Genomic DNA, 27,506 nt, shown 5'->3' on the forward strand with positions numbered 1-27,506 from the left:
CTCTGTCTCTTCCCCGCTCAAACTTAGTCTCTCAAAAATAAATAAATGTTGAAAACAACAACAAAAAGAACCATGTGCAGCTCAGTCTGCCTGCCTTTGTCCTGCAACATTAAACAGAGTATTTAAAAAAAGCACCAGTCTCTAATGGATTGTGCTCCTTCTTAATATGATTTCAGGTCCTCTGCTTTCTTTTTAAGTGTTTATTTACTTACTTCGAGAGAAAGAGTGAGCACAAGAGGGGGAGGGGCAGAGAGAGAGGGAGAGAGAGAGAATCCCAAGCAGGCTCTGTGCTGACCGTGCAGAGCCTAATGTGGGGCTGGAACTCATGAACCGTGAGATCATGACCTGAGTGGAAATCAAGAGTAGGGTGTTTAACCAGCTGAGCCACCCAGGCGTGCCTAGGGCCTCCTCTGTATGACCCTCTCCTTCTGCCTGCTTCCCTGGTAGGCTGGATGCCATTTCTGCAACAATTTGGAGCTTACCACTTGCTTCCAACTGTCACGGCATGTGATCCACTGATAGACTAAAGAGAAATTACTGAGAACAAAACTATATAGATTCATCACATGGATTCCAAACATGAAACTAAATATAGCAGACGGTACTGAAATAGAACAGAAAATATCAAATTTCCGTTTCCCCATTTGGATCTGATTACCTATCGCTTTTCATTGAACTCTAGCGGCCAGGAGTTTCTTCCTGGTTCTCTTGAGATCACATGATATCCCTGAAACTCAGCATGACAGATGAAACATCTTTTCATGCTATTTATTTATTTTTTGACAAGTACCATGAGAATTAAAAGATCCCCTCCTAAATGCTTAGAAGCCCTTAGTAGTTTGTTAGCTCAATCGATACTTAGCTCTTTTCAGTCATTCACCCCTTTGCCATTATTTGCCCCAAAACTAAGCCCCCTGAGATGCAACCAATAATTTAGAAGGTAAGAATTCAAGATTAAGTGTTATCATTGAATTGTAAAAAAGCTGGAATTCATTTCTGCTTGATTTTTTTATTATCAGAAACAGCACGAGAGAAGTGAATTTTCCTTCCAGAATTGCCGTAGACATATGTTTCTGGTTTTGCTCATGATGATCAAGGGTCTAGAGAAGAAAAAATAAGCAAGTTCTCCCCATGGCAACCCTGGGTGACGGTGTAGAGGCTACAGGCATTGTTTCTGTCTTCATCTTGGCTGAAGGCATTAGTGTGGCTTCTAGTTAAGTCGTAAGATTCCCAGCATTTCCTTTCTTCAGATGTTTAGCAGTTTTACACCACATGCAAATATGTAACTAGGAGGGAAGTTGCTCTCCAGTAAATGTCTCTTTACAATATTGGATTTGGCTTTGGTTCCTGTGGAGCCGTTTTTACCAGCTTCACAAACAGATCAAAGCTCTCTAAGTCAGTGCTGCAGGCTTGTTTTCATGTTTGTGATGCCTGCCTCCCTCCCCAACTAAGCCACACCTCTCAGCCCCTCAGTATCTTCCAGATGCTCCCTGGTCTTCCCTTCACGGTGTCACCAGCTGGTGATAGTCCAGCTGTCGGCACTGAGTACAGAAAACAGGCCTGAACTGAAGACACACTCTCGCTGGTTTAAGAGTATGAGATTCTGGCATTCTGCATTATTTGCTTTACATTGTGAGGGATTTCTAATGCAGAAGACCAAGATGAAAATAGGTCAGTTCATGGATGTAAGATTTTCTCACACAATGATTCCAGAAGGAGCAGCTAGGTGTTCTTGAATGTCGAAGCTTTCCTTTTGCGGTGGGCATCTGTTGTTTTTTTTTCCCCCATTCCTCATTTCTTCTCCTTTCTTCTGGCTCATGCCCCCACACCTTCTGTCTCTTCGGTGGAACTTCCTCTCTCCAGGAGGAGAAGCAAGGAAGCACTGATTATCTCAATTCTTACTTGCTGTGGGACCTTGGGCAAGATGGTCAACCTGTCCAAGGGTCAGATATCTCATCTGTAATAGACGTGTAATCGCGTAGTTCATGGGGCCATGATGAGGGTTCTGCACTTAGCAAACGTGTAATAAATGCTTGTTCTTATTATAATAAAAATGGTGTGAGAAGCCAGGGAGGTTTGAGTTTACTCACCTGCCGCTGAGCTGGTTTTTACCTGGCACAGGAGTCAGGAAAGGCCTTAGGAAACAGGCCGTGTGGCCTCAGGGGGTTGGCCTCCTTGGCTGAGGGAGGCAAGCATAGCTCAGGCCATGAATCCTCTTTCCCTGCTGGTTTGTGTTGGAGAGCTGCCCTCAGCAGATTCCTGAACCGGAGCCCGTGGCTCTAGGGGCTTGCTGAGAAGGAAGGAGCACGTCAGCTGGCTGCTCCCCTCCCCACCCTCCTCACCCTTCAGTTCCACCCCTCCAGTCATGGTTCTTTCTCTTTCTGCAGCAAGGCAATATCCTCCATTGTTTCCCTGTGACTTTTTTGGAGACTCAGCCAAGCTTTTAATATTTTAATCTGTTTTTAAGGCAGCTTAAGAAAAGGCTGCTAACTTGGTCCTTTCACCGTGTTGTTCAGGGCTCCACAGCTTTCTGGATAAGACTTTTCTTTCGTTTCCTTTCTGCTATGTCAGTAGTTCTCACAGTGTGGGCCCAGGACCAGATGCGTCAGCATCACTTGGGCATTTGGTGAGTATGCAAATCCCCCCTGCCCTCCCTCCCCCCCACACCTAGTGAATCTGAAACTCTTGGGTGGGACACCGCCATCCGGGTTTGAACAAGTCCTCCTGGTGATCCCGAAGTTCACTAACATGTGAGAATCACGGCTCCCATGTTTTTATATTCAGACTTTGCATCTAACATACTCCTCTGTGGTTCATCTTGGGAAGCTCTGATGGTGACAGACATAAAACCAAGGACCATTGTGTCTGCTGGAAGCATCTGTTGCTCCACTCAATCCTGTCTCACTGGCCTGAGCTGGAAATGCCATCTGGTTGGGATCCCCATTGGGCTACCAATTAAGCAGGTCTGGACTCTACTTATTTCTATCCTGTCCTTTTGTTTTCTCTCAGCATCCTGCCCACCTGTGTTCCCAGAAATCCCCTCTCTCAGTAACTCGGTCATCTCAAGACAAATCTAATGGTGCATCAAATGCGCCACAATGACCCTTCTGGGCTTTCCTGATCAGATTTGTCCAGATTTTCCCTATACATTTGGGACAAGTCCTTTGCCCCGTGGGTAATTGTTCTGGTCAGCTCTGGAAATGTGACTTGTCTTCCACTGTTAAGAGGGAGCCCTCTTTCTAGTCCCTTCTCTAAGAATAGTGGGACCTAGGAGCATCTTTGTCTGACTTTCTTATCTGTCTAGCCCAGCCTCCAGTATCTCATTTTCCCCTTTATGTGGTTTATATATGTCCAAGTCCTCAACGTCCAACAAAGAAAACCCTACTTTTCCTCAGCCCCGGGCTCCTCTTTCCTTGGTTCTTCTAAAGAGAAGAACACCTGCAGGGCACCTGCAGTGATAGGAAGTCTGACTCATTCATGTTTTTCCCCCCAACTTTCAGTTTTGGAAAATTTCAGCCCCCTAGAAAAGTGGACAGAATAGTACAACAAAAGCTTTTATTCCCTTCCTCCAGACACACAAGTTGCTGGCCTCTTGCCACATTTGCTGTATCTTCTCTGTCTCTGTCTCTCTGTCTGTCTGTCTGTCTCTCTCTACACACACACACACATACACACACACACGCACACACACACTCACACACTTTTTTCCTGAACCATTTGAAAGTAGGTTATAGACCCCATGACAGTTTACCCCTGAATATTTCAGCTTGTATTTTCTAACAAGGACATTCTCTTATACAACCACAATATCATTATTATGTACTATGTAATATATATATATACATATACAGTATATATACAGTATATACATATATACATATATATACAGTATATACAGCATATACATATATATACAGTATATTATGTACTATGTAATATATATATATACATATACAGATATATACAGTACATAATACAATTGTGTGTATATATATGTATATATATATACATATATACATATATACACACAATTGTATTATGTACTGTATATATCTTAACTAATGTATGGTCTCTAGTCACATTACTTCACATGTCCCAATAGTTGTATCTTACCATGTCTCTTTGGTCTCTTTTAATCTGGAATAGTCCTTGTGACTTATTTTTTAAAATGTAAAATTTTGTCTTCCAAGCAGTGGAAGACCAGTGGTTTTGTAGACTATCTCACCATTGGAATTTGTGTGATTGTCCTCTCGCTCAATGCCAGGCTAAGGGTTGTTGGCCACAATACCACATAGAGAGGGTTGTGTGCCTTTTCTACCCAAATGTTGGTAAGTTCTAGTGAAACTCAGGTTCCACAAGTATAGGAATATATATTATAATCCTGAAATCACAGAGCAGAAAAGAGCCTCGCGGTCTGATACAGCTCATGTTACAAATGAATACACGGAAGAACGAAGAAGTCAGAAGGCCCGTCCCGCCACACAGCTGGTCGTCGCAAGCTGTTGCTGGCCGACCATTTATTAAACTCTCCTAAAATGTTAGCATTCACTTTCTTCAACTTTTCAGAACCCCACTGAGTGTTGAGATTAATACTGGAGATACGGGGTAGTTGACATATTTATATAGATGCCAGACTGTGTTATTGCAAAGCTTTTTCTTTTCCCTGCTTTGAAGTCTGGCAAATCCCCCTAGTGACCTCCCTGAGAGATACTCAAGCAGCAAGGAAAGCCTGTTTTAACAGGATAGATAAGTTTTACGTAAGGAGTGGCCTTCTACCAAGCTCCAGAAACACTTCTAGGTTAAGAGAAGCAGCAGCCCCACACTTCTGAGCTATTTGTGTCACTTCAAAATGCAGGTGTCTTTCCATTGACCTGTTTTCAGTGCTATAATCCCATTACCTTGGCACAATCCTCTGGAGTTCTGCTTTGTTTGGGAATTTCAAATTCCTTTATTTGTAACAGATCAAAAGCTATCTGGCGCACAAGCCGCATTTGGATGCGGACTCTCGGATGGGCCTTGCAGCCTTCCTGAACGCACACGTCTGCATATTTCCCGGGTAACTGCTCATGGTCTGCCCGCTGCTCCCGATTTTAAATAGCGACTCTATTCGCAAACCTTTCAGTTTTTCTCCCTAGGAGGCTAACTAGTAACTCTGTTGATGAGTAGAAAAACATGACTTTCTGGGAGATTTACCAGGTCACTATACGCCGTCGAGTGGGGAGTTTCCAGCAGTGACCTGAGTTCTGGTGTCCGTGGAACCACGCGGCTGTGTTGCTGGTGTGCTACACAGCCTGGGTGGTGAGCTGCACCCCACACACCCCACAGCTCCTCTCCTCCACCGTCTCCACACGTGGGACCGTGGGACAGTCCCCATGCTGAGAACGATGACGGGTAACCTGGAGGAGTCCGAGCAGAGGTTGGCAAATCATGGTCCACAGAGCGAATCTGGCCGCCTCCTGTTTTTGTCCAGTCTACCCCGAGAAGGGTTTTTACAGTTTTCAATACATGGTGGGGGGAAAACTCGAAGAATAATAATGTCTCTTGACATGTGAAAATTACATGAAGTTCAAGTTTTATTGTCCATAAAGAAAGCGTTATTGAAACACTCCCATGGTTATTTATTTGTGTATGCTCTATGGCTGCCTTTGCATCACCAAGCCGGAGTTGAGTAGTTGCAAAAGATATCCTAGGGCTCATAAAGCCTAGACCCGAGACCGTTCATTCATTCATTTATCAAACACCCACTAGGCATTTTTAAAAAAATTTTTATATTCCAGGGACTCTGCAAGGCATTGGAGGTTGAAAGATATGAAAACACATAGTCTGTTTTCCTTGGGGAGCTCAATCTATCAGGTGAAACAAGGCAAACAGGAAAATCACATAGCAAGTAGTGCCATAGAGCTGTCTGAAAATATGCCCCAGGAACAGAGTGGGCGGCCTTTCTTGGGGGTCAGGGAAATGGGACAGTCTCGAAAGGCAAGCAGCTGACATTTCAGCTGTTGGGGTGGGGGTGAGGTGCCCAATATCCCTACCACCTTGACACAACCACCACCCCAAACATTGTGGTATTTCTTACCAGTCTTCTTTTTTTTTTTTAATTGTTTAATGTTTATTTATTTTTGACAGAGAGACAGAGCATGAGCGGGGGAGGGGCAGAGACAGAGGGAGACCCAGGATCCGAAGCAGGCTCCGGCCTCTGAGCCGTCAGCACAGAGCCCAACATGGGGCTCGAACTCACGGACCACAAGATCGTGAACTGAGCCCATGTCGGATGCTTAACGGACTGAGCCGCCCAGGTGCCCCTTACCGGTCTTCTTTCTTAGGCATGTTTTGTATGGTTGCATTCATAGCACAAATATGATTTTGTGTTCTACTTATCTGTCACCTGCTGTGAGTGGGGAGCAGTGTAGGGTTGGTGTGAAGTGTCAGTGTTGGCATTGAGCTGCTGGGAAAGTCATTTCACTTCTCTAGGCCCCAATGTCCTCATTTGTAAAATGAGGGCACAGTGAAAACCTGAGAGGGTTGTTGGGAGGGTTCAGTGAGAAAAAGCACGGACGACACTTAACAGGGACCTGATGGGTAATAAGTGCTCAATAAATGGTCAGCATGTACAGCCCTCCTTCTCGGTTGCAACCCGTGGCCCGAGTCCTCCTCCATGCAGGAGTCTACCGGGTAGATGGGAAGGGGGTGGAAGTGAAAGACCAGGAGTGGAGGGTAAGTCTAGGTAAAGGGGACTTCAGGAAACCAGGACAGCATGTGCAAGAGCACTGAGGCATCGAATCACACGGTGCCCAACCAGTTCAGTAGATTGAACAGATTCAGTTATCCACATTTTACTACTATATTATAAAAACTTTTTTTTAAAGCAGGTTGCGGCTAGATTAAAACCATACAGTAGAACCAGGATTAAGGGCAGTTGACAAAGGTATTGCACCTTGTTGTGTTCTTGGCAGTAGCTCAGGGCTTGTGATGTAACAGATGCTCGGTAAGTGTTTTTTAATGGAAACATAAAATGGTGTTTCGGGTAATGGAAAGAGTTTGGCGCAACAAGAGCATGGGAGAAGGGCAGAAAAGGATACTAGAATATCGGGTTTGAGCTCCACTGCTGGTAACTTTGTGCCTCGTTGTGAAGGTTCTCCAATACCTTATTACGTTTTTTAGAGAGGGAGAGAGAGAGCGTGCACGTGCTTGCCCTAGTGGGGGGAGGGGCTGAGGGGGAGGCGGAGGGAGTCTCAGGCAGTTTCCGCATCCAGCGCGGAGCCTGATGTGGGGCTTGATCTCACAGCCGTGAGAGCATGACCTGAGCCCAAGTCAAGAGTTGGACACTTAACTGACTGAGCTACCCGGGTGCCCCGATCCAATACCTCATTCTGAATGCAATGGTAAGTCAAAGGATTTGATTTGGTTTGATCTGATTTTAGCAATACATTTTATTTTAGCAAAAGATTTAAAAAGCATAATGTAAAGCAGAAGGGGGAAATCCTGGAATTCAGGAGAACCAGGTAGGAAGTTATAGGAATAGCCCAAGAGAGGAATGATACGTAAACAAAGCAGAAGTGGAGGCAGAAGCCTCGACAGCTCTTTCTGCCATTACAGGATTGAGGGTCACGAGCCAGGGAGAAGTTTCCAGATTGAGAAGCTGATGACACGGGAAGAAATTGGACATCGGCAATCGTACTAAAACACACAAATGCATCGAAGCAATGTGCTGTATATTTAAACTTACACAATGTCTCGTGTCAAATTTATTCAATTAAAAAAGAGAGAAGGAATTGGTTATATGGAGTGAAGTGGTACAATCAGTTTGGTTGAGTTTGCAATGCTGTGGGGTGTGGACTGAGTTAGACCCACAGGATGTGGGCCTCAGGAAAGGCTGGAGCTGAGATGTGGGGCCAAGAGTCATCGACACATGGACAGGAGTGGACACTACGGGAATGGAGGAATGGCCTGGGAGAAGATGGACTGAGAACAGAAGAGGCACAGGACAGAAGCTTGTGAGTGTCCACATTAAGGGTCACAGAAGAGACGGGAACCGGCGAAGAAAAGAGAGGACATCAACCAGATGAGGAAGAGGAGCTGGAACTGAGGAGGTCCAAAAGCCAAGAGGAGACTTCCAGAGGAAAGGAGGGATCACCAGGACCCAGAGCAGGAGAGGACTTAATCCAAGGTAACAGTGGAGAAGAAAACACTGCCTTCCAATGCATCCAATGCACGGATAGCTGTTTCACCAGAACATCAAGGGCAGGATTTAGTTTGTGCTGTTTCAGTAAATGGGTAAGAAAAAAGGGAATGGCCATCCACCTTCCTTGATTATAGCCCTGGCACATATGCATCAACCATGAACTTGGATTTAAATAGCAGGAGCCACAAATTAGAAAAAGCCTTCACCATAGCACCTTCCTCTGCATCCTCACTGGTTTGCTTATCCAGTGCCCCAGTTGATAGAAAATTTCCCAAAGAGAAAGACGTAGGTCTTCTGCGTCGACGTGGGTCTATTATCCCATAACAGAAAACCTAGGCCAAGCTACTTTCAACATGAACCTGTGAAGTGTATCACATTCCCAACTGGTAGAGGTTATACCACCAACATAAAGTAAAGAAGAAACAAATGCTGTGGCTGCTCCAAGTGTAATTTAGAGTTCAATGTCTTTCTGGCTGTACATAAGGCACCACAAGCTAGATACGCTCACACTAGAATATCCCAGAGGCGTTTTTTTTTTATTGGTTGAAACAGCAAGAAATAAAGACTAAGATAAATTTAATATTTAACTCTAAATCTTTAGTTTCCATCATTAGGCTGACTTGCCCGCAGCCATATTGCTGTAAATTAAACAGCTTAAGCTGGTGTCTTGCCAGAGTGCACAGCCGGAGAAATATTAACAGTTCTCTCCTTGTTCTTGTGCCCAATCAAGTTAAAAAACAAAAAAGTAATTTGTTTGCCATCCAGAGAGGTCACTGGAAAGAGTGGTTTAAAAAAAGTAAGCCTGTCATTTCACAGTGTATACAAATATTATGTTACATACCTGAAACTAATATAAAGGTATTTGCCAATTATACTTTAATTTAAAAAAGCCGTCAACCTATTTTGGCAGTTGGAAATAGAATACTGGCTGTATCCTCAGCTCTATGCTGGTCTTTGTCGAGAGCAGTTGATGGAGCTTAATATGGAAACTGCGTGATGGGGTCTCATCACAGAAGTTTCAGCAATGGTTCGGCCAATCTAATTGTCATGGCCCAGAGGTATGAAGAAAATACCTGTGACCAGACCGTGGGGAACTCTCTTTCAGGAGTATGACCAGCCCAAATCTGGTTTTGCTAGAAATGGGGTTTAGCCCTCTCTTCATGTTTAACTCCTTTCATTGGTCTTATAGGTCAAAAAATGGACAGTTAACTGTCACACTGTCCTTCTACCATACTAATGACAGAAAGTGTTCCCACTGAACAAATATTTAGTGAATATTGCAAACTGTTTATTAGAAAGAAGAAAACAGAGAAGGGTAACATGCTAGCTTTACTTCTGCTCTCCCATGTCTATACAAAATAGTGGTGCGGGACACAAGCACATTCCTTGATCTGTCAGCGTCACCTGTCGTGACTCTGGAATTACAGTACCCATGTTCTTAAAACGGGTTTTCTCAACCCTGGCTGTACATCTGAATCCCCTGGGGAACTCTAAAAGCATACAGTAGGCCAGCCACACCCTAGACCAACGACCTCACCTCAGGATTGTGACCCAGGCATCAGTGTTTCTTCATGCTTTCCTAATGATTCCAGTAAGCATTTGAGAGTCACTGTGTTAATGCGGGCCATGTGTAAGATTTACCTGGGAACCAGCCCAGACTAAGCTAATCAGAATCTGTAATGATTTTTAGAGGTTCCCCGGGTGATTCTAATATGCAATCAGGGCTGAGACCTTCTACCTTTAAATAGTGAGTCTCAAAGTGTTGTTATAGAGCCTGCATTAGGATCAACCACACTCCTCATTAAACAGGTCATTCCCAGCCCCACCCCAGGCCTATTGAATCAGAAATGGACCCCACCTATTTTGTAAGTTTCCCGGGTGACTCATATCCTCACTGAAGTTCGAGACTCACTGCCACAAACCTCCTCTATCCCAGCTTGATGATCACTCCCCTTCCTCGGAGGTGTGTTCTTTTTGCCCCGAGGAGGGTTGAGTTTTAATTCCTGTTAAAAGTGCAAATACCATGACATAATCTTTAAGATACATTAGGTGAAAAGAGCTAGATGCAGAATAACTTGTATAGCATTTGCCTTTTAAACATAATAAAAAGTTATATTTGTATATGGGCAGAAAATCTCTGGTAGGATATGGATAAAAAGGTGCCCTTGGAATGGAATTCGGCGGTTTCGGAGGAGAACTTAGAATTTGTATCATGTACGTATAATTCCTCTATTAAAAAAGAGAAAAAATGCAAACACTACATGTTAATATTAATCCTCATTAGCACTTATACCCTAGAGGGAATTATTTCGTCAGAGTGTTTTTTCTGAACAGCTTTTGATCCGAGGAACAAATTGCATATATATGATGAAGACAAGGGAAATCAAAGATGCTATGAGGAAGAGAAATAGGAAAGAATGTCAGACCCTCAGATTCAACTTTACATTTTTGCCCATGTCATTCTTGACCTTGATCTAATCCAAAAGGTGAAAACAAAGCAGTATGCATCTCCCTTTCCACATACTGCTGTCAGAAACAAATCGAGGCGTCTTGCCTCCACCAGGTTCTCTCTAACATAAAATGTAGGAGTGGGGGCAGGGCAGGCGGCCCATGGCCATTTGGACCTTAGCACATAGGCTTCTAAGAAACGCGGCCTCAAATTTCCCCCTTGTAACCACCAGGTGGCAGCAGTAATCCAGTTTCTGGTCCAGCCCAGGACCTGCTTGACTAGGATGGCTCTATGTTCAGTTAGGGTCCCGGGCACAGAATTGTGGAAATTTAGACATGAAAGAACACTTTATAAAAGTTCTACTGATGCTCACAGGTGTTTAAGTAGAAAGAAATGAAGATCAGATATATTAAGAACACTTCATATTCAACACAATAGATTTGATCTATGAAGGGAAGGGAGGGAAATCGCAGCCCACTATGTGGCAAGCGCTTCACTAAATGTCTCGAATGGTATTTCGGTTGATCATCAATACCACCTGTGAGGTGGATGCCACTACCTCCCTTTTACACACAGGGAATCTAAAGTTTGGACAGATTAAATAATGTGAAGTTTCAGAGAAATAAGCAACGGAAGCAGGACATGAGCCCGCTCTGACCACATAAATCCGTGATCTTTCTATTAATGTCAGACCATCCTTTCCAAATGGGACTATCAGGCACTGGCCAGAAAGGGCTTTTTGAAGGATGGCTTCGAGCTGGACCACAGTACGCCTGCAGATGGGACAGGGCTGGAGATTTACCAGCCAAGAGCAGGATTTTGATCGGGAAGGACTATGATTATTGTTTGTGTACTCTGTTTTATGTGCTCAGCAGCTGTGCTTGCCACAAGAAGAGACCAACAGTGTTTTCTAAAGTTGGGGTGTCTGGATCATCAGGAGGAGCTTCTCGGAATCAGAGGTGTCTTGAATTAGAGAAATCTGAAGAGGGGATAGAATGGTTTTGTTTTTTTTTTTTTTTTTTTTTTTTTTTTCCCCCTCAGGACAATAGTAACCTGAAGTAAATCACAGATTTTATGTCACGGTAAGTGTCGGTGGGAGTACTTATTAGCAGGTGGTTCCTTTATACTTGTGCTTTCGTAACTAAATAGTACCCTTAAATCTCTACTTCGCGATAGTATCTCTTCACTCTCATTAGGTCAAATGAAGAAATTATCTTCCCATACGTTCCTATACCTCTCCTCCCCATAAGTTTCCCAATTTGGGCTGGTTATACCCTTACTTTTATGTTGTCAAGGTTAGTAATTTCCATTCGGCCCTACACCTGTAAAGAAGGGCAGTCGTGCCATAACCACATAAAGAGTATTTACTGCAGAGCTGAGCAGGGTAACTGGCCAGCAGGGAAAGACACGCCATGCCCTACGCCTAACCTCATGTACTTGTCAGGGGAATTCTTCACTCATCAAGGTCACACGGCTTTTCTCCTCCACCGTGCCCCAGATCACACCATGTTTGGTTTCTTTGCAAAATCTGTAATATTTTTTAAAAGGTTCTATATGCCATTTCTGATTCTGATTGTTGGAAGAAAGTATGCCTATTCACCATAGCACTAGGACATGGCTCCAGACCAGACTGTCTATCGGTGTTGTGTGGACCTTCTGGGTTTGCTCCATGTTTGCACTGGGGACTTTCTTTATACTGCACTGCTTGGCTAGCTTCCCTGTTTGTTACAGCTCAGATTTCCTCCTCAACTGGGTTTGCTTTTGTGTTTTGCTAAAACACATCCTTAATAATGAAGTCAGAAATAGAACACAGGGAGTATAGTTTCCAAGGCTCTGAATATCCGGGATGTCTTCTTGTCACTTGCCCTTCATTGAAAGTTCACAAGGAGAATGTTCTTCTAATTTTCCTCTTAACAGTGTATAGAAGGTACTCCTCATTTTTATCTAGTAATAAGTCACTGAAATTAATGTTATCTGTGTCTTATGTAATTTCTAGGGAAATTATTTTGGTACAATCTCAATATTATTTTTAACAAAAGAGGTTGTTATGAGTATATTATGGCCTTAAATGATTTTTTTTCAGCGGCTTCAAATAAAAAGAAACCCTGTCCTATTTCCTGTACACCTTTGTAACACCAACTAGACGTTTTTTCCCCCCTCATATATTCTATTTTGTTACCATGAAGCCTTATGGAAGGTTTGAAAAGCAATATTTCTGTCATCATTTTGTGAGTCCCATTTTCACAACTCACTTAGAAGCAAAATATTTTATGAGAAGCTGTGTGGGGCCCACAGTGAGTGAAACACTGGTTGTCAGGCAAGATCTAGAAAATAAAAGCTTCCAGTAGACTTAAAGCCAGAAAGCCCATCTGCATAAAGAAAGACCTCTCAACCCACCAACAAAATGCCTATGAGCTACAGAAAACTCCCTTTCCTCTCTACAAAAGATAGAAAATGGTTAAAGTTTTTTTTTTTATTTATGCCTCAGTCCATTGCTGTTTATAGCATAGAAATCTGTAATTCTCCTGCCAATAAAATGAAAGTTGCTTTTAAATGGTTACAGTCCAAAAATACTCAGACCAAAATATTTGCTGTATTTTACTCTATAATGATCTCTGTAATACCTGAGTGGATATATAATTCTTTCTTGGGACTGATGGCTGAAGCGGCCCGCCTTCTTCGTCTGTCCTCCTCATAGGGAGAGGCAGTATATCACAGTGGTTAGAACGGGGCTTCCAGAACCCGACTGCCTGTGTTTAAAACCTGTCTCGGTTACTTCTCAGCCGAGTAACGCTGGACCACGTTGTTTTCAATTCCTGCAGCTCAGGTGTCCCCTGTGCCTCAGACGTCCCCTCTGTGCAATGACAATAACAACTTAGGGTAGGGTTAATTGTAGAGGTTAAGTGAGTTAGCCTCTGAGAGGGCTAAGAATACTTCTAGGTCCCTGACGAGCTTCCTGTGAATGTCTGTTAGCATCACTATCATGCAGTTATGCATTAGGCTGACATGCCTCACCCTCAAGGTAGCCCTAAGGCGTGTGTCCAAAGACAGATGTGGTCACTCAGGGTTGATGGAGGAGGAGCCAGAGAGATGGGATCCTTTATCAAAGCTTCGTGGAAACAGAGAGAATGAATCTGAACAAATGTGCTTGACCACTTGGGCAGAAAGATATGGCCGATGGAAATATGGAAAAGTTCAGCCACTCGTGTGTGCGGTGGGTAAAGACAGGGTGGCAGAGAATATGAAGAAAAGTTAAGAATCAACGGACCTTCTAGAAAAGGAAACCTGACTTTTCCTTGGCACATTACACAGTCCACCAGTACTTTGAATGTCCTAATCTAGGAGATAATTGAAATGAAGTCTTTATAACTGCACAATGCAAAGTGAGGCACGAGGAAGATTTCTAAGTTTTTGAATGTTGAGTCAGGATCGAGAAAAGAGTAGAATTGGGAAGGTAGGCTGTCGGCAGTGAGGGAGCGTCCATGAAGCCACATGAACGAAGGTGGCCCTCTCTCCTCATTCATGTTGGTCCTGTATGTTGGGCCTTGGTTCCCTAGACTGAAATCAGAGGGCTGTGCTCAGTGGGGTCCACGAGTTTCTCCACAGTGGGGCCATCTCCTCTGCTATTTCATGTGTGAAAATATACAACGATGGACCTTCAGTGGGGAAAGCCCAGGAATATTAGTCCATACAAAGCTTTGTTTCTCTGATGCTGTGTTTTAAAGACCAGAAGGACGAGGGGACAAAAAGTTCAAGTGGAGATCAAACCTAGCATTAAAAGAAAGAAAGAAAGAAAGAAAGAAAGAAAGAAAGAAAGAGAAAAGGACACAAAAGTTATAGAGATGGTGAACTTTTCTGGCATGGGCTACCGAAATGGCGTTTGAGATAGTGTCCAATGAATCTCTGGGTCTGTGCAATAACGCCAAGGAGGAGAATATCAGAATCAAGGAAGAAAGCTCCTTCTTGCTCCTTTTCCATCTGAACTAACAGATTAAAGTTCCTAGTTTAGGGGCCCCTAAGCTCTCCTGGAAACCTCCACTTAAAACCAGATATTACTTGGTGTTTAAACAATTACTTTGGGGATTATCTTAAATTCACATGACCGTGAGTTTTGACATCATGAACATGGCTAACTTATTACTCATAAACTGCATATAGTAGGCAAGTTTTGAGCAATTTCCTTGAGAACAAATACTTAAACAGAGTTTTTGTGCCTATTGAATTCTCTTTCTTGAGCTGAAATGAGCAAGGCTCAGCTGTGCTTCAGCCTAGAATCATACACGACAGAGATAATGGTTTATCTTGAATGACGTTCATGAGCGACAAAGGCAGGCCTTGACCACTCAGCCACAGGAAGTTCTCCGTTTGGACCATGATGGTCAGCCTCGCTTAATATTGTTGCATCCTGGATACAACAATGGAAGGAAAGTTAGGGGGAAAAATATGTTTCTTGAACGTAAATACGTCTTTTCAGGGGCAGGAAAATTGGAAATGATGTCATGATGTCCATTTGACAAAACTTAGCCTAAGAAAGGGCTCTACCATGCCCACAGAGGCTTCAGCATGCATCAGACGTTGTTTGTTCCTTGAAGCAAAGTGCCACGTACTCTTGTTTAAATTTTTTTTAACGTTTATTCATTCTTGAGGGAGAGAGAGACAGAGTATGAGTGGGGGAAGGGCAGAGAGAGAGGGAGACACAGAATCCGGAGCAGGCTCCAGGCTCTGAGCTGTCAGCACAGAGCCTGATGTGGGGCTCGAACTCACAGACCGTGAGATCATGACCTGAGCCGAAGTCTGTTGCTCAACCGACTGAGCCACCCAGGCGCCCCCATATGCTCTTGTTTATCTACAATTTAACCACTCAGAGAACTAAAATAATCCCTTCTCTCCAAACTTTAGGTTTAAGAGAGATAACTAAGGTTGTGTGGTGTTGGGGATACATCAAAACACAACAGGATCTCCTTGGCTTAAGCCCCCTTTTAAGATTCTATTAGTTATTGTGACATTTTGGGGTGTCCCTAAAGCGCTGCAGAAGCTCGGCGTACCTGCACATTCTTAGAGCTTAAACTGAGCACTGTCATTTGCCTAGTTGGGTCGCGTTGCTTTCCCGGCTCTAACCATCTCTAACCACTCTGGACGAGCTTAAAGCCAAGGATAAATTCAGTGAGCCAAGCCCCAGGCGTTTAACATGGTTTTAAGTGTGTAAAAGTGCTCTCTGATTTTAAAACGTGACTTTTGACTCCTCCCACCTTCCCTATGCAATTTAAGAAAAAAGATGGATTGATCCATCGATCTGGCTGGGCATATCGATGAGACATAGCACAAGAAGGAGGCTGACTCAAGAAACCACTGAGATCTTTATTCCTTAAAGTCATCACTGCTTTGTGTTTCTAAAGTTATGGAAACAACTCAGTTTCCAGCTGCAGCTTGGGCTGGAAGAGGCAAGCCCAGAAAAATGCAACAACTGCTGAGTATGAGGTGTGTGGGGATTAAATGAGCCTTCAAGTGCCCTGCCTATCATTGATGCACAGAAGGTATGCCACAAGCATTAATGTCCTCAACGTCTAGCATTAGAATCAACCTCTGGATTCCTTTTAGAGTTGTCTTTGAATTTTTTTGAGCTTATTTATTTATTTTGGGAGAGCGAGGGAGAGAGCACAAGCAGGGGAGGGGCCGAGAGGGAAGGAGAGGGAGAGGATCCCAAGCAGGCTCTGTCAGTGCAGAACCTGACGTGGGCTCGAACTCTCGAACCACAAGATCATGACCTGAACCGAAGTCAAAAGTCAGACACTTAACAGGCTGAGGCACCCAGGTGGCCCTATAGTTGTCTTTAAATGTACTCAACTCACTCTTTCATTCACATAGAGATTCTTTCGCCAAATCCTCATTCATGGCTTACCGTGTGCCAAGCCCTGTGTTGGGCACGGGGACACGGGGGTGAACGACAAACCCCTGAACCTGTGGAGCCTCGTGTCAGTGGCATCGCAGAAATGGTCGCCCTCCTCGGTTGAATGAAGTCAGGAACCTGTATGAATGAGGGGGAGAGAGTCAGAAAAGGGTCCAAGTTAACTGAAAGACATCTTCGCACCCCTCAACCCACTTCTCGCTGTGGTCCAGACTGGCCTGGATGCCACCCTTGAGTCTGCGCCCAGAGACCAAGGTGACCGTGACGTTTTTTTTCCTCAGCTCTGGCTCGAATCCAGGGGAGGGATGCCGGAGGAATGGCTACTTAAAGACAAAGACAAAGAACAGAACAGTAACCGTAACGAAATAAAAGCCTTGAAGCTAAAAGAAAAACAAAATGTCATGATTTGTGCATTTTTTTTCCCCCTACAAAACCTATTTGTTCTGTGGTGGAGTATGGAGTCTGCATTTGATTTCTACAAGATATGCAGTAATGGGTTATGTACTCCAGGGAAAAACTATCCTTAAGGGAGCGGGAACGTGATGGATTCACTTCCTCGGTGAGGTTTATAATATGTGGCAGTTTTAGTGCGAGCAGGTATTTGGTCTATAAACTGGGAGAGCACGGCATTAGGGGCAGCTCGTTTCTAAATGAAGAAGGATGTGGCGCTCCCTCTCACCCTGGTTATTAGTCCTTCTGGGGATAAGCAGGAAGATTAAGTGTTTTCCTGGTGTTGTGTTTGCCTGTCACGGCAATGCGCACACGCCCCACTGCCAGCACCTTTCCACGGCCCCGCAGACCTGCTATTTTTGCTCATCGTGGGGCTCAGCTCTCATTCTGTGCCGAATGGAGTCGGGGTTATTTCGGCTCCTCCTTCAAATGCTCCCTCTCAACGAGATGCTCGACGACTCGCCGCTTGGCAATTAGACACCGGATCTCTTAGTCTGTGAACGTGTAGCTTCTTGGTCCCCGGAGGCCATTTCATGCGCTCCCTCCTCAAAGCCGGCTGTTCTGCTTGTTGCGCTTAAATGGTGCTAAAGAGACACAGAGCTGGAAGCCAGCTGGCTTCCCGGAGGGCCTCGGACCCCCTCTGGAGCCTCCGGGCTGCGGGAGACCCAGGGCTGGTCCTCAGGTGGGCGTGTGGGAACCAGACTCGTCAACTCCCAAAGTGACTTCATTCTACAGGCCCTGTTTGCATTAACTAATCTCCTAAGAGACCGGCTGGCCCGTTAGAAATATACTTGCCAAACAACGTATCTGTGTCAGCCTCTCCGTTTATTCTCTTCACGCAATTAAAGTCTGTTTGGGAAACCAAATTGTAGATCATGAGGGTTTGGGGCGAGGAGAGAACAGACTCCTTACGCGGCTCATTGGAGAGTAAATGGAGACAAGTTTTCTGGAAGTCAGTGTTTTATTATGTGGGATCTTTACGTTGAACAGGCGTGATGAGTTTTTTGTTTGTATCTCCTATCACCCCTTGAAAATTTATTCAGCGGTGGAATCTGCCCCTGTCCCTGGCTGAAAACTTGGCTGGCGCCCTGACTTTTCTGATTACTCATGTGGAACAGATTGGCCTGTGGTCAAAGTCCCAAACACCCGCTTGCCTCAGAGACGAAGAGTATACCGTCCAAGATACAAATCACATTTCACCCTTCATTCCGAGGTGACGCTTTTCCTCGCCTTCCCCCAACTGACGTCTGTGGTTGATGGGCCACCCATCTTGCAGACAGTGGTTTCAGTCACCTTCTCTCATTCTTCTCTTCCTGTCTGTCTACTTGCTAACTGCATCTTCTGGCCTGTCAGAGGACGGACCATGGTGGGGGAAGAGGGTAGGAGGCTTGAGATGAGGATCACCATGCACCCCTCCTCCCCCCATTGAAGAGGGCACAGCTCAGCCGGAGACATGCTGGTCACACCTACTTCCCCTTCCAAACTTGCAGCCCTTTCTGCCTAAATGATCCAAGGGAGGAAGAAGGCCCTCATTTTTGCCCTTTGAATATTTTGTTCAGGCACCTAACTTTAAGGTGGAACACCTGTTGCCATTAAGGTCCATGTACCTTAGTTCGTGGATGTCTCTCTATCTCCTCGGACTCAATGCCAGACCTGGAAGTGTTGTGTTCCTGAGTGCCAGTAAGCAGAGTGGGTGAGAACCTGGTTCTGGAGTCTGGGTTCCAAGTGCCTGGGTCAAAACTCACTTTTAACATCCGTTGAAAGCCTTAAAGGTGTTTGTAACACTAGCAGGTGCTTATTTAGCACCTACTGTATCCCAGAGACTGTTCCAAGAGCTTTGTCTATACTCACAAGTTTCATTTCTCAACAATCCTGAGTTTTATATTATTATCTCCACTTTGCAGATAAGGAAACTGAAACAAGAAAGGCTCAACAACTTGCCTCAAGTCACACTACTAGAGAGTGATACATCTAGAATTCAGTCCAAACAGTCTGACTCCAGAACCCACACTATTTTATTTTATTTATTTTCTCCTCTCCTCTCCTCTTCTCTTCTCTCCTTCTCTTCTCTTCTCTTCTCTTCTCTTCTCTTCTCTTCTCTTCTCTTCTCTTCCCTTCCCTTCCCTTCCCTCCCCTCCCCTCCCCTCCCCTCCCCTCCCCTCCCCTCCCCTCCCCTCCCCTCCTCTCCTCTCCTCTCCTCTCCTCTCCTCTCCTCTCCTATTTTAGAGAGGGGTGGAAGGGCAGGAGTGGGGGAGAGAGAATCTTAAGCAGGCTCCACACCCAGCACAGAGCCCAACGCAGGGCTCTATCCCACGACGCTGGGATCATGACTGAGCTGAAATCGGGAGTCAGACACTGAACTGAGCCCCCAGGACCCGCACTCTTAATTGCTCTGCTTACCAGTGCTCATGAACACAACAATTCCAGTTCCAGGAATTTAGTCTGAGCAAATGGGTAGACACACACAAAAATAGAGCTGGATCTTAATTGCAGTATCGCTAATAACTTGAAGACGTTGGATAAAAGTCTTGTATGTGATAGGAGGAGATTGATTAAATAATCAACGGTATGCTAATATGTTAAAATCCCAAGACTTTAAACATGTATTTTAGAGGAATATTCACACATAAAAAACACAAAAGTGAACTAGTATTTGAGGAAATGCAAGTGAAAGTAAAAACAAGGTACAATTTCTCAACCCTCAGAGTGGAAAGGTGAAAGAGGAACATAGCATTTAGTGCTGGTAAGGCTGCAGGGACAGGCACATTCCTACATGGCCGGAAGAGTTGGGATTTTTACAAACTCTTTGCAAAGGAATTTGACGGAAACTTCTAAAATGTTCCAAATTAGAAGTGTGCAACCCTTGACCAGCAGTTTTATGTATGAGAATCTATCTTATAGGCAGTAAAGCACGTAGGTAAGGCAAAAATCTGGGAATAATTGAATGTCTGTCAATAGGACGAGGGATGGCAATTGTGGTATATCCATGCTGTGTTCTACTAATGTGGTTCTAATATAAGGAATTAGGCCTTGATTTATTGACCTGGAGGAATATCTGTGATGTATTGCATGCAAAGTTTTTTTTCATAATAATATATAGGGCAAGAGCCCATTTTGTAAAGAAAAGCTAGAATCTCTGTATATGTGTGTGAAAGTTTCTGTGAGGTAGAGGAAGATCTACGTGGTTACAAAACAGGATATTAACTTTGGCTACCTCAGATGGACAGCATAAGGGGCGTGTGTGTGTGTGTGTGTGTGTGTGTACCTTTATGAGTCTTTGGATTATTTTGTTGGTTGCAGTTAGCATTTATATTTAGAAACTATCATTTTTTTTATCAAAGAAACAAATATTAACTGGTACAAAAGACACTTACGATCTATTGTCACATGGAAAGAAGAAGTATATAAATCCATTTTAGGAAACGCTCTAACATTACATATAGATACATGTATCTGTGTATTTGTTTCTGAGGGTGCAGAGAAAAAGACTGGAAGGATTATAAAGTTCAAAATGTTAATAATGATTATTTCTGACTCTTGGGATTTTTATTGTCTTTGATCTGTTTGTGTTTTCTGAATATTAAAGTAATTAGCATATATTAATTTTATAAAGAAAAATGTGTTAGAAGTAAAATGAAGAACTGGTTTGTAAGGAAAGATAAAGAGAGTTGAGTTTGAAGTGAATTTTTTTGGGAGGACGATTGGCAAAATGGAAGCAGAGCAAAAAGCCAAATGACCTTTTACGGGTGGCACTGAACCGGTGAGCGCCTGAAAACACTTTCTCCATTAGAGGGCGACATCTCCTGCACTGTTAGCCAACAACCTTCCAGTCATACTGGACTACCTAGAAAGATTAGAGAGAGACCCACTTTGGCGATTTCTTCTGTTTCATGGAGGCAACATTTAACATCTAAAATGCTCTGGTTTATTCCAGAAAAAGAAGGGGGAAGATAAAGCATTCGGACTCGAAGTGTAACAAGAAATGACAATGAATCCAGGAAGACGTGGTTGCAGGACATGAACAGAGTACAGAGCTGGATGCGGTAAGGTTGATGACTCACAGAGTCATGCAGGACGTGGCATGGCTTAGTGTGCTATGACCATTAAGCCCTTGAACATATCCGTTGAGAACATCTGAGACTAAAGTACATGTTTTGCTTACGAATCGGACTTAGCTCTTTCAGCCAAAGGTACATGTGTTTGTGCCATTCGTCACTTGCCCCTTGCAAAACTTTGTAAGGTACGTTTGTGGGGAGTGGGAGGGTTACGTAAAACTTTCCTCAGACCCTCATCGTATCAGGAGGATAGGTGGTTTCGGAAAAATAAATCCTTTTCATTTCTCGCTCATCTACATAATATCCAAACCCAAGCTTCAGTTACACAGAACCTCAGATCTGGTATGTTTTCAGGATAAGGATAGTACATGGAGAAGAAAGAAGTAGGACAATTATTATAAAATTAGAGAAATACATTTAAAGACAGTTAAAATCCTAAGCTTTGCCACTGAAAATTATGGCTGAAGTAAATCCTCATCGATTGGACCCTATCATAAAACGGAAGCCGTGAGAGACCAAAGACCAGAGTTCTTGCTTTTGAAGAAGGAATTGCATTCAGGAAGAGGGCTGTAGTGTGAATGAGGAATAGATCGCAATTTATTTTTTAGTGTCTGTGCTGTCAGTTGTATGGTGTGAGCTCCATTGTTGTGGGGAATGTCAATGGCCCCCTAATTGGTCCCGCATAACCAGGAGGTGAAGAGTTTTGGGTAGGGGCTATAGTATCACTTATTGCCGCTGTGGAATGGTGGTATTTCCTGGAAGGCTGAGTCCATGGTGAAATGAAATGCCTTCTCTTTTTTATGTCCCTTTTCGTCTGATATTTCCAGTTGTTAAATCAAGGTTGAAATAGACCAAAATAAAAACCCGAAAATAAGAGCCTCAAGTTAAACCTCTGTTTGGCCAATGCCAAATACAATTGAAAACCCAGGCTTTGGGCTTTTCAATGTCAATTAGAGCGAGTGCTATGATTTTTCTAATTAGCCACTTTTGGAGAAATTCATGACACGAAATCAAGAAGTAATCCTAAACCTGGAGGCTGATTTTTTTTTTTAAGTTTATTTATTTATTTTGAGCAAGAGAAAGAGCAGGAAAGGGATAGAGAAAGAGAGGGAAAGAGAGATCCCAAGCAGGGATCCCAAGCAGTGCAGAGCGGGACTCGGGGCCTCATCTCCCGAAAGGGAGCTGAAATCGAGTCAGTTGCTTAACCGACACAGCCACCCAGGGGCCCCCTAGAGGCTAGTTTTCAAGGAGTGCTTCCTTGTTAATACTTTTTACTTCCCTTCTGTTTCAGAGGATTAGATGTGTTATGTCACAAAGTCACTCCACTGCCTCTTCTCCTTAGCTCACCCTTAACTAAGCCACTGATTTCTATCTCTGGCCTCTTTCTGTCCACTAGAGCCTTTTTCTCTGCCCATAAATGCACTCTAGTCTACTTCATCCTTTAGGACCAACCATCCAGCCAACCCCGAAAACCCTCCCTCAAGCTCCCCACTTTTTCACTCCTTTCTGTAAGCCTGAATTCTCTGGAAGTGTAGTCTGGATGTTTCTCTTCCATTGCTTTACTTCTTATTCTCTCTTCAATCATTTCCAAACTAGCTCTCACATTCATCTCTATCAAAGGTGAAAATGACCCCAGATGGCCAAATTCTCCTCTTCCCCAAGCTTCAAGCCATGTGACATTTCATCTTTCTTGAAATTCTTCTTCCTTGGCTTTTACAATACCAATCCCGCTGTTCTCTCTCAGCCCTTATTGGCTCATTCTCAGTCTGCCTGCCCTTGGAATCTGGTGTTTTCCAGATTCTACCCTTTCTCTTCTCTGGTTTTGGGCTACTGAAGTGACATTTATTCACTTCAGATACCGTGATAAAACCCAGGGACACAAGATGACACAAAGTCACCACTTACTAGGAATCCTTGGACATACTATCTAACATTTCCTAGTCTCCGTTTGGTCATGCAAAAACAAGCATCGTAAATATCTGAGGTCTGGATCTGCATTCCCAACTCTCTACTATACATTCTAAGCTGCCAGCTCAACATGACCAAAAGCAAATGATTCAGCCCCCTTTCCCTCACCCCATCTTTTGCTCCCTCAATAGCCCCTTCCATGCTTCATGGAAAGAACATTCCTCTAGCTTAGACAAAAGCTAGAAATTTGGGAATCCTTCTCTGTCTCCCTTTCCTTCAAGCTCCCCTTCCAATGAATCTCCCAAGTCTGTTACTTGTCCATCAGAAATATTACTTTGATACCCACTACTTCACTGTTTGGCTTAGGCCTCCTCATTTCCCACCTGCCAAATTCTGCAAGAGTTTTTCTTTCTTCCAAGTTCTACATCAACCCCCAAATTCACCCCCCACAATGATGCCAGAGTGACTATTTAAAAATGCACATTTGATTACATCTTATCTGCTCTAAAAGACTTCCATGGTGCCCTAATGTCCAAAGGGTGAAGTCTAGAGCATTTGTAAGGCCTTTTGTATTTTGTCCCCAGCCTCCTTCTACTGTCTTATCTTGTCTCCTTCCACACCCTGTCACTCTCATTTTAGCCACATGTACTACGGGATGTTCTCTGAGAGGGGTGAGGTCTCTGTGTCTTCGTTTATGCTGTTCCTTCTCCTGAAGGTGCTTGTCTCTGATTCCTCTGCATCGCAACATCCTCCCGGATTTCAAGACCTCGCTCAAAGTCTCCCTCTTCCTGAGGTTCTCTTTCACCCTTCTCAGGAAGAATAAAGCACTTTCTGTTTTCTCACATGCTCACAGAACCTTGTTCCTCCTTCTTTTTGTAGCATTAGAAGGGTGCATTCATAGATATTTAAGAGTTACTTTATCTGCTTGTGGAGTTAGGACTTCCTCTCAGATATTTCACCACCCCAGTAGCTTATCAGGGTCCTGGGGCAAGCACTCAACAAACTTAGGTTCCATGAAGAGAGGAAGAAGCCTGCAGAATGCCCCAGGTCCAGGGTTGTATGGCAAAGCCGGTCTTGTGTTCATGTGAGCATTAATTAAGGCAATATTTATTCCTGGTTCCAACAGATCCCAGATGATTCACCACTGCAACTAATTCTGAACTCTGGGACCATCAGAGGCTAAGGAGCAGAGCCACAAAGAGAACCATTTTGTCCACATGGGACCAGCACGGTCACCTCTACAACCTATGGATGGTATCTGAGCCTGGCCAGGTTTCTCACTCTGAGGATTTATACCTAGCCAGAACTACTGAGCCCTTCTCTTCCCAAGTTGAGTTCCTGAGGCTCAAACTCAAGAAGCTAGTTCTCCTTCATCACTGTTTTTAGATCCCCCAGAGCAATAGTAGAAGATCTTAATTGTTTCTTTTAAATAGAAACTTGATTAGCTTTAAAAAATTATAATAGTAATACATACCTAATATTTTTATTGGGGTAAAATTTGTATATAGCATTTTTAATGGCATTCACTGTATATATATGTACAGGTGTACAACAGTGTAATTAGACACCTGTATACACTACAAAATGATCACCACTGAAAGTCTAGTTACCATCCATCACCATACAATTGACCCCTTTCACCCATTTTGCCCACCTCCTGACCCTCTTTCCATCTGGGAGCTACCAATCTGTTCTCTGTACCTATGAGTTTGTTTTTGTATTGTTTTGCTTGTTCATTTGTTTTATTTATTGATTTATTTGGATTCCGCGTACAAGTGAAATCACACGATATTTTTCTTTTCTGACTCATTTCATCTAGCACAATGGTCTATGTTGTTGCAAAGGGCAAAATTTCAGTTTCATTCTTCTTTATGGCTGAGTAGTATTCTGTCGTGCATGTGTATGAGTGTCTATATATGATATAATTATTTTATATGTATAATGCACAGACACACATACCACATCCTCTTTATATGTTCGGTTAACACTTGGGTTGTTTCCATATCTTGCTTATTGTACATAATGCTGCGATAAACAGAGGGGTGTCTATATCTTTTCAAATTATGTTTTTGTATACTTTGGATAAATACCCAGAAGTGGAATAGCTGGATCCCATGGTAGATTTATTCTATTTTTTATTTTTGAGGCAAATCATTTATTTTTTTTATTTTTTTGGTAGATTTATTCTGAATTTTTTGAAGAATCTCTATGTTGTCCATAGTGGCTGTGCCAACTTACATTCCCACCAATCTATTCAGGTTCTCTGCTCATTTTAAAAATTGTGACTTTTTTTTTATTATTGAGTTGTATGAATTCTTTATATATTTTGGATATTAACCCCTTATTGGATATATGCTTTGCAAGTATGTTCCCCCATTCAGCAGGTTGTTCTTTTTTTTTTTTTTTTGATGATGGTGTCCTTTGCCATGCAGAAGCTTTTAAGTTTGACGTAGTCCCACTTGTTTATTTTTGCTTTTGTTTCCCTTGCCTTTGGAATCAGGTCCATAAACACAATGCTAAGACCAATGTCATGGCGCTTATTGCCTATGTTTTCTTTTAAGAATTTTACAGTTTCAGTCGCAGATTTGGGTCTCTGATCCATTTTGAGTTAATTTTTGTGTATGGTGTAAAATAGGAGTCTAGTTTCATTCCTTTGCCTGTGGCTTTCCAGGTTTTTCAGCACTGCTTATTGAAGAGACTTTCTCCATTGTACGTTCTTGACTCCTCCGTCATGAGCTAATCGTCTATATCTGCATGGGCTTATTTCTGGGCCTCAATTCTGTTCCATTGATCTGTGTGTCTACTTTATGCCAATACCATACTGTTTTGAACACGATAGCCATGTAGTACGGTTTGAAATCAGAGAGTAGGATACCTACAGCTTTGTTCTTCTTTCTCAAGATTGTTTCAGCTTTTGGGGATCTCTTGTGGTTCTGTACAAATTTTAGAATTATTTTTTCTAGTTCTGTGAAAAATGCCACTGAAATTTTGATAGAGGTCGCATTGAATCTGTAGATGGCTTTGCGTAGTATTAAAGAAAAAAAATAATCTGTGTGGGGTTAATTGTAAATTGCTTGCTCCCAAGCACAAAAGTAAGTTTAAATCACTCACTGTATTCCTAAGTAATAAAGAAGCTTCCCCGCAGAAACAGCAACATCGTGAATCCAGATGGCCAATGCCTTTTTCTGTGGGTGCCCAGATGTGTGTGCATGATGAGCCCTCAGGAGAGCCACATCGATGCTCCCCAGGGCTTTAGGGTGCTTAAAAACAAGTGGGCAATTACCCTCAGACCCATACACAGCCCAGCCTGTCTGGCGTCAACAATAATACTAACTTTCCACAAAAAATTTCTTTCTGCCACATTCCTACTTTCAAGAGCAGGCAGTCACAGCTGCTGCCAGTATGCCATTTCTTTTCACATGTTTTTAATAACTCCTCTTGAGTTAGTTTGTGAAAAGTTTCTCAACTGAGATTTTTCTTTCTGTCTGTCTTCTAAAGTGTTTATTACTAGAAGATTCAACTTTCAGATTCTCTGAAGAACATTCCTTCCTAGGAAAGGTAAGAGGTTAAAGAAGTTGGAGCTAAAATTGGTTTCTTTTTTGGCTCTGTAAAAGGGATTGGCAGCCATGGCGATGGTCGGAAGCAATAACTTAACCAATGGCTTCAGAAATGAGCTCTTCACTGTGATTTAAAAGTGCTCTCCATGAATCCTATTTTATAATTACCGCCTGGTTCTCCTGGAGCACCTTTAAAGCTTAGGGTCTACCAGTTTCATTCCTCAGGTGAACCTTCTGGTTAACTGTGTCCAGTTTGATGCCTTGCACTCGATTCTTACCCTACGGTCTCATTGCTGATGACTATCTAGTTACACCTGCCAGCCTTCAGAAATCTCAATGATTAAGAATTCTAATACTGTGTTTTCATCTGGATTCATTTTCATCTGAGGAAACCAAAGTGTCTCTTCTTAGTAATTTTCAATATCCCTAGAGGAATTTGATTGTGCGTGTTGGAAGAAAATAGAGTTAGAATGGTGGTAATTGAACTCCTTGAGGTCATTCTGAGTCACCAGCAATTGGGAGAAGAGTCTGGAGATCTGAGTGGCCAGGTTGCTTTGTTAAGATGAACTTTGGCCATAGCGTCTAAACCTAAACCTGTCATCATATAGCCTCACCTGGTCCTGGCCTCTGTGAGTGGGAAATGCTCTGTGTACATGCAGTGTGTTCCTGTACAAATACAGGAAATTCTCCAGCCTGTAGTTAGTAGTTCTTATCTCCAAAATGCAGACAGTGCAGGAGGGAAAGACCCATACTTGGTCCACAAACTTCCAATCATTCTTTGAGATTTTCACGCTCTTTACTAAACAACAGGACCCACCAAGATTTGCAGAACAATCTATGGCTAACATATGGAATTCAGAATGTTATCAATTCTACTTTTCCTAAGAGAATCTGCTGTCAGTGAGGCTGCATGCATTACTGAAGTGAAAAAATGGGCAGGGGGAAGGAGGGGGACAGTGCTGGTTTAGAGTCTAATTAATGTTGCCCCTGATTTCTGTAA

At 43.2% G+C, this 27,506-nt stretch overlaps 1 long non-coding RNA gene across 1 annotated transcript in view; it reads right to left on the bottom strand.

Moving 5' to 3' along the window:
• Window positions 1-27,506, bottom strand: part of LOC122481584 — a 72,187-nt gene that overhangs the window by 10,499 nt on the left and 34,182 nt on the right. The window contains exon 2 of the long non-coding RNA XR_006296893.1: window positions 16,531-16,656. This is a non-coding gene — a long non-coding RNA (uncharacterized LOC122481584). The remainder of the gene's footprint in view (window positions 1-16,530; window positions 16,657-27,506) is intronic.

The sequence above is a fragment of the Prionailurus bengalensis genome, chromosome C1, assembly GCF_016509475.1.
Source record: "Prionailurus bengalensis isolate Pbe53 chromosome C1, Fcat_Pben_1.1_paternal_pri, whole genome shotgun sequence".
NCBI lineage: Eukaryota > Metazoa > Chordata > Mammalia > Carnivora > Felidae > Prionailurus > Prionailurus bengalensis.